We start from the raw sequence: 13,286 nt of genomic DNA on the forward strand, positions 1-13,286 counted from the left end.
TTTAACTGTTTTATAACCCTAGAAAATCTTTTTATAAAAAAGTACTTAATTAAAAAAAAGTATTTTTTTTTTAAAATAATTAATTTTAACGTATTTGTCACCTTTAAAAAATTAGCAACATGGTGTGTTTAGCAAAACTAACCCAATCTAGTTTAAAACTTAATTGTTGAAAACTTCTAAACTAGTTGATTAGTTTAAAATATGAAGAAAAAAATTATGCACAGTGAAAAAAATATATAATTATTAAATCACAACTCATAATGTATTTTAAATTTGTTGATTTTTAAAATAATTATATTAAAATAATTTAAACAGTAATGTGTGATTGAATGATGATAAATTAGCATTTTTAGGAAAATTAGCTGAGAAGTTAGTTAATAAATATAAAAATGACCTACAAAATATGTATGCAGTGAGCTAGTATTTTTTTTATGGGCTTATGCTTGTTTATGGGTTTATGCTTGTTGTGACTGGTCTTCAAATTGCAGATTCGAGATATTTTTTTACACCTTAAGAGGTTTTAGGTGTTTTACTGTGCCAAAAACTGAAAATTGGTTTGAAAGTTTTCGATGTGCTTCCTGCTTTTCTAGCCTTTTTTTTGTCAGAGTTTTTCTAGCCTTATATTGTTGATGGATAGCAACTTCTTGGCTGTTGCTTCCTGTACCTCAAAATTTGCTTTCTGCACCTTTCTATTTTTTTAAGCCCTGGATTATTCATTCCAGAAGCCAACCAAAAGGTGTAACCAATCCTGAAGCCCAAAAAGAGAGAAAAGAGAAAATTTTAAAAGAAGAAGCAATAGCCCAAATTCTTTTGTTATATAGCCCAGTGATTTTCTTCTTTAGGCCGTATGGCCCGTTGCTTAATAATAAACAAAATACGAATGGAGGTCAAGTTTTGTTACTATGTCAAGCTCAATATTCAGTTTTGAGAACCCGGGTTACACCCCACTCATAATATAAAAGAAATATTGTTGGTTATTTTGTAAATCACTTTGAATAAAAACATGCTTATAAGTTATAATTACCTTTTATACGTAATTGTTACAAAACATTAAAATAGTTTTTATTTTACATAATTTTTTAACAAATAAATATTGTTTATACATTCATAAGTTATTTAAAAAATATTTAAACACAGACTAGATATCAAATATTATTGTATTAATTTTGTATTCACAAATGGTCTTTTCATTTTTTAAATATTACAATTTAAATTTAGTCAAACCTAGCTTTTCTTTTTTGCTGTTTCAAACCTAGCTAAATTATAAAAAAATGGCGAATTAAATTAATTATCAATTATTGATAACAACACTTTTCATATATGTAAATATAAGGTTCGCAGTTTTGAATTTTGACTTGCCATTTTTCTTTAGTCTGACCTACTACCGTATTCAAACTAGAGTCGAGTAAAATCATCAGTGGTAATAAAATATTCCGTACGAAGTTGACTTAGAGGTAATCAAATATTTGGTATCAAGTTTTAATAGGTTAAGTGGTTTAATATTAAATAACGGGTTTAGTTTCTTCTTAATAAATGGGTTTAGTTTTCTTTTTATCAATATACAATAGTGTATAACATTTTATATTTGTGAATCAATAAAAAATTATTATTAATATGACCTTTAAATAGTTAGTATAAAAAAAATAAAACTTATTATATACGACAATTTATATTTATATGATTGTATATATTTTTATTTACACCGTTAGTGGATGCATTATTTAGTGACATTAAACTAGTAGTTGAATCATAATTTAAAAGTTTCATTCATTCAATTTTTTATATGACTTTTTTTTATATAAAAAATCACTGCTTTATTTTAAAAAAAACACATAGTTTATCATTATTTGATAATAGTAATATTTTCTTTTTATACGTTTAATTTTAATGTATCTAAATTTTGAAATATCGGTATATTGTATGAAAACTTTCTAGTTGACTTGTATTATTTATAACACGACTTTGATTTATTTTTTTGGAATAAACACGACTTAATTAACAAGGAGGTGCAGGAAGCATATGCTGTGCCCAATATGTCTCTCCGAATACGAGCCCAAGGAGGCTTTGAGGACCATACTTGCATGCAACCATTATTTTCATGCACACTACATAGATGAACATCCTCTAATGTTGTGCTGCTATCTTTTCTGTAATATACAACTATTTTTCTTCCCATTTTAATAAGGATGCTACACTAAACTTCTCAAACGAGCCAGGGGAACACATAGGAAACAGAATTCATATTTGAGTGATGTATGAATTTGTAAACTATGTAATGTTTTATTCTATATTGATTATTTACAGTTTATTAATAATGATATTAAAACAGATTATTATTATTTATATTTACTTTTTGTACATGTTCAAATAAACAGGATATTATAATTGACTAGAAAAACAAATACTACTAAATACTTGTTTGTGTTTTGAAATTTTACCTAACATCATTTTGTCAGTTCCTAAAAGAGGATTTTAATATCTAATAAGTCTCTTATAAATAATTAATTGTTTTTCTCAGTGTTTACTGTGTAAATACCGCGATGAACAAAATTGTAGAAATGAACAGTTCAGCTAATTAATCTACCATTAGAATAATAGAATTTAAATGCAAGGTGAAATGTGATTAACAATTTCCTTTCTGCGAAGACTGGACAGAGTTATAGTACGCCTTTGAAAAGAAAATTAAAGAAACGACAGAAAAGTTTAAAACTTAAATTAAAAGAAAAGAAAATAACATTATTTAAAAATATTTTAATTTTTAATTTTCTAACTACATAAAAAAATACATCATCATTTACATTTTTTTTCTCTATTTATCCTTTTTTTTCATCTAAGTATATAATGAGAGATGAAAATTCAGGAAACCTACTCCAACAACTCAATGACCAAAGATATCTGGTTTTCGTCAGCGTAAAATAAAGTAAAAATTGGTAAGAGCTCGCTTACGTTTTAATGATATTAAAATAAATGTGTTTTTGATTATAGAACAAAACAAAATTAAATATTATTTCTTTGTTATAGTTACAGCAGTATGCAATATGGGGGTGTAGCTCATATGGTAGAGCGCTCGCTTCGCATGCGAGAGGCACGGGGTTCGATTCCCCGCACCTCCATTAGAATAGTTATTTTTATTTTATTATTAATTTTTTAAAGGGTAAAACTTGCTTAAATTTTAGTTGCAGGGTGGGATCTTCATAGAACATGTTTAAAATTTCAATTGAGTCCTTTTTTTATTATACATGAGAAAATAAGAAACAAGAAGCAAATTATACACGGAAATGAATAATATTTCCCAGACAAATTTGGGTGAGAGCAGGACAACTATTCCAAAACTGGAGACGATCATAAAATTTGCACCATGTTTCGCTAACCAAACCGCGCAATGGTTTCTCTCTTGAAGCTGAGATGCCAAGGCTCGACTATGTACTGTTGAATCTTATGAATGAAAGCATTGTAAGGTTGGAAGGGATTCTTATTCTCCTTAATTAAGTGCAAAACAATCTTTGAATCAGATTCACAGACTAAGTTATGAATACCTCTGTCATAGGCTAGTTTCAAACCATTGTAAATGGCAAAAACCTCAGAACCAAAAAAACTAAAAAACCACTGCCCATTACGAATGACACCTCCAAAACCCGAAGGACCAAGATTGCCAAGGGGACTACCATCCGTATTTAGCTTGAAAAACAGATCAGAATGAGGAGACCACTGAACCAAAACATGTTGACGAGGTTGGTGGAAGCTGGACGTGCTATTGAGAATGTCATAAAGCAAGAAAATTTGGTGATTGATAAACCATGTCAACCAAACCTCGTCAGAGAAAACTTCTTTGTTACGAGCCCTCCAAATGAACCAGAAAATAATTGTCAAGAGATTGCCCTTTTGGGCCTGCCAAATTCTTCTTGAGCCAATGAACTGCATTATTCAAGAGGAAGTCAGGATCAACATTCAAATTCATAGATTGCCAAACTACTGCAGTTAAACCATTGAACCTTGAATCATCGGTTCAATTTTAAAAACATTGATCTATACATATTATTACAACTATATACATCCAACTTCTGTATTAACCCTCAGTCCCTCCCACAAACCTGTAATACACAAAATCTTAGGAGAATACATCTTATTCAGACCCTTTAACTTATGTTGGACATGGCAAATACAATTATGAAAAACAGTTCACTCAAGTGTATGAATGAGAGATGAGCAAGAGCTTCAAGACCATATGTCCAGAACGCACCGAGTCATCCCATTTTAAACAACCTGCAGTCCATCCAAATATGGACTATAGTATTCACTCAATACATCCAAATATATATTATTGTTATTATATAACTATGAATCAGAGGGAGTCTATTTTGAAAGCTTATCAAGGCGGGAATCCATGCCAGTTAGCAATGATTCTTGGGCTTCACAGATAGTCTCCTCGATTAGAGATTCCTAGTTCAAATTTTCCATACCCATAATGCTTCCAATGTCAAAAGGAGTGAGACCTCTCTCAACCTCTTTCTTCAATAGCATTGTAGAGATGCAGAGTGTTTGTGCACACTCAATCGGGACATCCCACTTGTAATATTTCAGAAGCTCTATGTCTTTCTCGGCATCCAGAGATTTGATATAATCAACTGTATCAGGGGAGTAATGTTGACGTGCTTGCGGCCAATAAAGCCAATCAAATGTGCAATCCTCAAATTGCAGAGAGAATAAGGATTGATTTGAGTCCAGACATTCCACAATATAAGAGTCTTAATAGTTTGTATCAATGCAATACCCAACTTCCTATGACCTAGAAAAGATTATGTTGCAACAAAATATGTGTATACTCCTTGACCTGGTTTTTAAGGAATAATTAGATATTTGAATAATGATTTGTAAGAATCTTGAAAATATATAAAAACAAATACTTGACGCTAAGTTTTCTTTTACATCCACTATACTCCGAGTGTCAGAGGCACAAGCAGAAGCACATGGTAATGCAGGGGAAATTAAATTGCAAGGAAAAGAACGAGGACTGCTTACTTTCTCTAGTAGACAGTAGCCATGGTCAATGGGAATGAGCAAAGTGTGGCCATCTGCCTCTTTTCTGAACAATATATTCCCGGCATTAGCCATTCTTAGATCAAGCACGGTGATCTTATGCACCTCCTCCAGAAAATGCCCCTGGTCCAAGCTCCTAACTGGTCAAGACACTGAACCATCAAAAGTCAAATTGATAGGTCACTAATTAAACCACATGAACCAATACAAATTAAAGTAATATATAGTATAAAATAATTAGACAAATGTTAACTAATACTTGAAAGATACTGGTTTAAAAACTTCAAATATAAATATTTTTATTAAGAGATGAACAATTATACTATTTATGATTATTTTTGTGCTAGCATATGTTTTTCATAATAAATGTTTTTACCTTTTGGTTCTTTAATTATTCTTTAACTAATGTCCTAAAAAGACAATGGTTAATAAGGTTCAAATAATTAAAGCAACTGTATATATTTTTCCTTATATAGATTCTAAATGAGTGAGCTAGCCTAGTGGTAATTTTGCTAGTATCACTTCAAGGTTCGGGGTGAAAATGACTATGTGTATCTTTCAGTTTAACATTTAAAAATTTTAATCAACTATTGGCTATACTTGGAGTTACATGTGAGAAAGAAGCTTTAAAATCGTGTGTGTCAAAGGAGCTTTAAAAAAAAAAATCTGGTCCTTTCGATCTAACGTCAGAGCAGGAGAAGGACATATCTAATCTAACGATCAAACCGAACCGGCTGCAACAATGGCTCATAGTCGAATCGGTTCGATCGACTGATTCATGTCGATTTTTAAAACACTGCTCGTAGTTACCATCATTTCTCATAAACATCTGCAGTGACCCCACCTTGGAATGCTTTGAGGAGAAATCAAACCCATCTGGCTGGTTAAATGCTTGGTGTAAGCACTGGACATATTAGGTACATAAGCGACTAATAACTAATTATACTTCTATTCTTAATTATTCATTTCTACAATAATTCAAGTTTTTTAATGACCTACGAGACTCATTTTTCCAATAATTTAAGTTTTTTATGATGACCTCACTGATTCTTTCCTCACAAATGTATGGCATGCAACAACAAATATTTTTCTTTATAATATGATATTTACGTAACACACCCATTTTGTATTTTTGTTTTGTAAATTGTCGGTGGATTAGGTGTTCACCAAACTCTCTACCCGGTCAAATCCAAACCTTTGTTTTTTTTTTCATGCACCAGACCTTTGTTTTCAAAGGTAAGCATTGAGAATGAAAACATCGATAATTTTTGTCCAAAAACCGTGTTTAATAGAGGGAAAAAGTCCAACACTCAACCAAATAATTAGAGTACACTTTTTCTTCTTTTAATTTATTTATTTATTCGTTTCTTTTAATTTATTTCACCATTATTCTTTTTTTTTTCTGCTCATGTACGGAGATAAATACTTAATCTGTTTCCTATGAAATGGAGAACAATATATTTTTCTGCCTTCCATTAATCGATAAGGCTTTTAACATTCCACTTTTAATATTTGTATTGTTCAGAACTTGTTGTCTGGTTTAGGTTCATCTGTAAGGACTAAACTTAAGCATTAACATTTGGTTTATTTGTAAAGATTTAACGTCTACCAAACTTTTGCTGTAAACAACGTCTACCAAATTTTGCTGTAAAAAAGGTCTACCAAATTTCTCCCACTGTTCTCCTACTATTCCATTTTGATTGAGGTTTTACAGTTTTAGAAAAAAGATCTGTTTTCTGTCAAAAAAGAAAAAATATCTGTTCCATTTTAATTGATATGTTACGATATCAATGAAACATTAAATATTTGTTCTAATTATATTCTTAATCATATATTATAATTAATATAAAAGTCGAGGGATATATAAAAAAATTGCATAACAATTTTTATGAATTCTAAAACGTTAATTGTATTTGTTAATTTTTGTATCAAAACTTTAGGCATCAATTAAAATTGAATGGATAAAGTAACACATATATATATAAAATACAAAGGTTTGGGGAAGATACATGGTCTTTGCTTATTATTTAGCTAAATTTCGACGAATTAAAATAAAAGAAGAAAATAAATATAAATATTATTGATAAAAAAATTATTTTTCTTAAAATAATCTATAAATAAATGTAACTTCAACCGATTAGTTGAGTTGAGGAAAATAAATACTTCTCACCCGATGAATTAAAGCCTTACTCTTTCTCTATCCACTTTACTGTTTATTTTAATTATACTATTTTCATCTCAATTTTGTGTGAAATAGCGGTGATGTGGGCTCACTTTTTTTTTATAAAAAAAATCACCTTATTTTCATGCATATCACTAGGTAGGTAAATGATTTGAATTGGGTTGAACTTTTTCTATTTTTTATTCATTCCAATTAATTAGTTTGGAATAATTTTTTTTTTCTCAATCTAATCTAATTTTAATTGGATGAGATTATGTTGGTTGGGACATTAAAAAATTGTTATATTTTTAAGTTTTGAAAAAAAAAACAAATTCTCAAATTAAAAAATGGAAAAAATAATAAAGATATTTTTAAAAATCAATACTCATAAAATATTCAAATGATAAACAAAAAAAATTATAAATATATATTCATAGTATCATTGATAAAAGAATATATTGTTCTAAAATAAATATAAAAAAAAGAAGATAAACTCTAAAATAATTCATTATCTTGAAAAAGAGAATCATTTAATTTGGAATTTATATTAATAATTTGCATACTGATTGGGTTGAGTTGGATTAAATTTTGAAGGAATCCAAAACTTTAAATCCGTCACATACTTTAATTTTAATTAAGTTTATTAAATTAAAATTAATTTAATCCATAAAAATTAAATTGAATTGCATCAGACAAATTCATGAATCGGATCCGATTCGCTTCCACTTATGCTTATCAACCCACTTGATTCTACTTTGGTCTCTTTTTTACTTTGAAACCTCTCACTTTGATGTCAAGGTTAGACATCATTTCCTCTCCTAAGATTTATACTAGAAAAAAATAAAATATACTAGCTTAGTACATTAACTATATTTTTGAATGGGGGGCAGGCAAAAAGGACCTCCTTGTCGGTCCTGGTTAAATTTTCATGCAATGATTGTTCAGATGATTCCATGTTCTGTTTTAGTATGTCTTCTTTCTTATTCTCTATCTGGTTGTCGTTATTTATGATTTTGGTTAGCGCTTCGCACTCATTCATATTCCAGTTCCCTGTTCCTTGGTTGTACGAACAGCCTAAAGAAGGTCCTACAGTACAGCGAAGATAAACGATTCAACCGTTGTTAACGGCTCCTCATTATTATTTTCGTTATTTTTAGTTGTTAAAGTTGCTATACACAAATTATTAGTGTAAAATCTTTTTATATAGATATTCAATAAAAAAAATTACATTATTACTACTTAAATCTATTAAACGTTTATGTAAAAATGTTTTATATGGATATTATACCCAAATTTAATTTTAAGAAAATATAAATAATATATTTATTTAAAAATATTATTTAATTATTATATTACTTACATTATTTAGTTATTTTTCACTATTTAAATATGTTGTAGATGTATAAAATAATAATATAATTGGTAAATAAGAATTAATATTATCACGTGCTCATTTTGTTTTGAGAAAAAATACTAAATAGTTAGTGGAGGTAGGTAAAGTGAAAGGAATGAGAAGGAGACAGTTGGCTTAAGTCTTATGATGATTGAAGACAGTTATGATATCCCAGAGTCCTGCTGGCTCGTCGACCACATTTGAAGTCGACGAGGAAACGTTATATGAAAAAGATGGCAACATCTCGTATAAATATTCAAACTTCCTACATTTGGCTGAGGTTAAATTATTACATGAAAAATATTGACGTATATATATAAAAGAAACTAATTAAAATCCACTCATGTAAATGCTTTATATTTTCATCTGATTACATTACATATTGTTATATATGATAAATTTATTAACATTTATGCATAGTTATTTTAAAGGATCTAATTATTTAATATATAAATATCAGTGCGTGATAATGAAACTATATAAGAAATAATTAAATTGTATACTTCTTTATAGTAATAATTTTTCTACACTATTTTTTTTACTATATTATATTCCTTCTTATATCATTTTAAAATTTTTATCTCTTTCTTTAAATTTCTACCTCCTAAAATAAGATGTATATTTATCGTTTTTATTTTTCTAAAAATAAAAGTACGTAATTTTAGGGGGTAATTTTGGGTTCAAATTAAATTAAAAAATTGTATTCAAAATATAATTTTTATTTAAATAATTTAATAAGATATTAAGGTAAAATATTTGTAATGAATAATTGTATATTTTAAAAAAATTATGATTTTTTTATTCAAAATTTATTCTACATCGTGAAAAAATTATTTTTCCTTAAAATCGATCATATTTATCACAATCTTTTAAATATCTCCTGTATGAATATTAGACATGTATTTGCATTAAATAATTATCACTTATGACCTCGTACTAAAATAATAAAATAATATTTCAATTTTCAATCTTAAAAATATGAATTTAACTTAAAATGTGTTAATAATATACAAAATATTGTTATGTAAGCACAAATTACTATTGACACGCATAAAGAAATTATTATTTTATGTAATAACTACCTTAAAAGTTATATTTTAAATATTTTTTAATTAATTGTTAATGTCATTTTTTATATAGATAGGGTATAAAAAAAATTAAAAAATATATGCCTTACATAAAAAGTACATAATGGTTAAAAATAGATATTGACCATGAAAAATCATCTTTCAAATTGTGATTTAGAAACAAATTGCTACGCAAATAAATATGCATTAAAATTAAGCAATATTTTTTATAAAAAAAATGACATTATGTAATGGATCATCCAACCGACCATTTTCTAAAGTTATTGACTCACATACTTAAATATTTACATAGGAGGATTAGTGTTTAGTGGGTTGTGGATTGTTTGATCGACTTTCTCCAGGAGGTTGACTTATAGTTAAGCATGCTATTGGACTTTAGCCACATGAATGTCTAAGGACCAACATCGATCAAGCACACCTCGTTCTTAACCCACTTAATCATTATGGAACCTAAAAGGGTTGTATACTATCATGTATGACCTGAAAATCGTTGGGACTTGGCAACAACATCGGAAGAACATCGTGTTCCTGACATGTCAAGGACGCATGACAACACACTTGTATCATGTAAACCAACAAAATTGTGCTTGCATAGTGGCATGGCATGAGGCCTAATATTACAAAGACACATGGACAAATTTGTTTGTGAACACTATATATAAACAAAGATAAGTCACCTGACTTACCTCAGATTCATGGCTAGATAAAACTAGAGGGTGACACTCACGAAGGCTTGGGTTAGGGCACTTTGTTCTCTTTTATGTTCTCCAATATTAAATAAAGCCATCACTGACGTTTGAATTAAATGTCTTGAAGTTATTAAAGTTTAACAAATGATTTTGAGTTTGAATCTTGTTATCATGATGATATTATTTGACTATAATAAAATTGTCTATAATAGAAAATACATTTATAAATTATAGATTATATAGTCTCTAAAAAAGACATTATAAATTAAAATTAAATAAAATAATTGACTGATTTCTTATTGTGTATCTTAAGAAAGATTGTTTTTTTCTTTCTTATTATAAACTTGTTTGTTTTGAAGCCTTATTATAAACTTCTTAAGACATGTAACATACCTTGAAGTGGGTATAAGAAGAGATGAGACAATAATTCTGGAAGTTACTTACCTTGAAGCTATGCGAATGAAAACGTAATTAACTAGTAATGGATTTGGGCGGCGAGAGGATATTGTTTACTTTACTCACGCAAGCAACATCATCCTTCTTTCCTTTAAATTTCGAGGGTCCATCATTCTGGAGAGCGGTATCCCGGTAGTATCCTATGCACAGATTTAATAATTTCTAAATGAATTTGCAAACAATCAAATGTCCTTTCATTGTTACTTGAGCAACTTTTCTTCTTTCACCTATTATTTCTAAGATTTGAACAAAGAAAAATATTATCAAATTCATCGTGGCAATGAAATCATCAGAATTTTTAATGCACGTACGAATCATCACCGGCCCAATCTGCCTTTTTGCTAATTATTTTTTGATAGAACTTCACTTGAATTCCAGAAGGTGTGTGAAACACCACGCGTACACATTTCTGCTCACTAAACTAATCTTTTATTAAATAAAACAAAATGCACAAAAAAAAAGAGAGATTCCGATAAGATCGTCAATGTGTTTGACACAAATATCAATTTAGGTAATCGGACTATAGTCTTTTTTCAAGAATCCAGGAACCGCCAACGAGATAGTGGAGCAGATATGAAATTAATAAATACTTCCACACACTTTGGCCTATGATGACACTCTGGTGTCTTCTCCACTTTGACTCTTATGATCTTATCTGATCTTCAGAAGAATATAAAACATAAAATTAAACAATTTAAACCCTTTTTTTTTATTGTATAACTTGTGTACTTGAATAATTTACCTTACTTTCTAAGGATTATTTTGAAAATAAAAAATAAGTCAATTTTTTACCCGTAGAAATTAGTTCTGTAAACCCACAAAGTCCTATTAACTTCGATTTAGACTTAGTTACAACTTTCAAAATTTTATTTATACTACTATAAAAATATATTATTTTTGAATTTAACTTTTAGATATATACAACTAAAGAAAAAATTTGGTTGCGTATCACAGTGTTACTTAGCTCAACCAAAATTGTCTCCTATAAAAAATTATCTGCAGTTTCTGCTTAAAAAATGAAATTAAAAGCATATTGTCAAAGATAAATCATGTGTACCTCATTCATCATATATGAATAACTAAATGTCAAATTATTCATACCAGACACATCATATTTTAGTGACGTATTTCCAATTTTATTAAATGTTCGCGTGATTCCTTCTCAGAGTTCTATTCTTTTTTTTTTTTTTGAAACATTAGTTGATTTTTACACATTTTATTGAAGCTTTTAAAGAAATACAAAACAAAATGTTGAATAGCAGTGAGATTACGTATTATAAAGAGAGGGGAAAAAAATCTTTCATTTTGAAAATGTAGAATCAAATTTTATAATATAATAATTGACATATTAGGTAAGTAGACACGTAAAAACATTTTGTACCGTGTTAAGTTGAATTGATAATTAATTGGGCTCGTGTCCCCTCAAGGCGAACGCATATAATTAATAAATATAAAATATACAGAGTGTTCTAATGTCGTTGAGCTAACTCACAAAAAAATGTCTTATTTTAACCAAAAAATATAGATGCTAACATTATTTTTCATCAGTAGAATTTTATTTAATAAAAATAATTTATTAATATTAATATCAAAGGTTTATATTGATAAAAACTAAATTGCGAGTATAATAATTCAAATGGTTTTTTTTTAATTTCTTGAATATTTTGACATGAATAGAATGCATTTTTTATATAATTATATTCTAAATCATCGATAATTTATTTTTGGTAATGTTTGATATTGTTAATTTGTTATGTAAACTTGGTTTTTATGTTTTTTCCCAAGTAAAACATCTCTTAATTTAAAACATTTAAAAGTTGACTATAATCCGACGTTAATTCCAAATACAAATCTAAAACCTAAATTCTAACAAGTGACTAAAAAATCCGAGAAAAAAATTAGATAAATTACCCACTCAACGCAATTATTATTTTTATTGCATCATGAAGATTTATTTTATTCTGTCTATTCTAATTTTCTACATCACAAATTGTATAATTTATTGAAAGATACTAAATAGCTAAATTTTCTGTCAGTATTTTCACATGAGTGAGTTGGTATATCATGTATGAATGAGCGATTTCCACCAAATCCAATAACACATTCACAGCTTCTACTATCATAAACAAAGTACAATTCACAATTGCCAAGTTACCATTAATCAATTCTTTAAAATAGCTGAATATTAAGACACCTAAAGAGACATTTGTCGCGTAGGCGAGTAAAACAATAGTTAAATCACAATCAATTAGGAAATGTGAACCAAACATATAGGAATAATTTTCTTAAAAATATAACTATAATTTATATAATAAATATTTGTTTATTTTAATTGGTCTTAATAATAATGTTTAAGAACATCCTAAAAGCAAAATGACAGGTTAAGAAAGTGTTTGGGAGTGATGAAGACATACTGGAAATCCACGTGGCTGATCTGGTGTTCCCTCCATAAATATTCGCAC

The 13,286-nt window shown here is 28.3% G+C and overlaps 1 non-coding gene across 1 annotated transcript; it reads left to right on the forward strand.

The window, feature by feature from the left end:
• Window positions 1-3,040: 3,040 nt before the first annotated feature.
• Window positions 3,041-3,113, forward strand: TRNAA-CGC. The gene has a single exon. It is a non-coding gene; the product is annotated as a tRNA-Ala (tRNA).
• The last annotated feature ends 10,173 nt before the right edge of the window (window positions 3,114-13,286 follow it).

This window comes from Glycine soja, chromosome 1 (assembly GCF_004193775.1).
Source record: "Glycine soja cultivar W05 chromosome 1, ASM419377v2, whole genome shotgun sequence".
NCBI lineage: Eukaryota > Viridiplantae > Streptophyta > Magnoliopsida > Fabales > Fabaceae > Glycine > Glycine soja.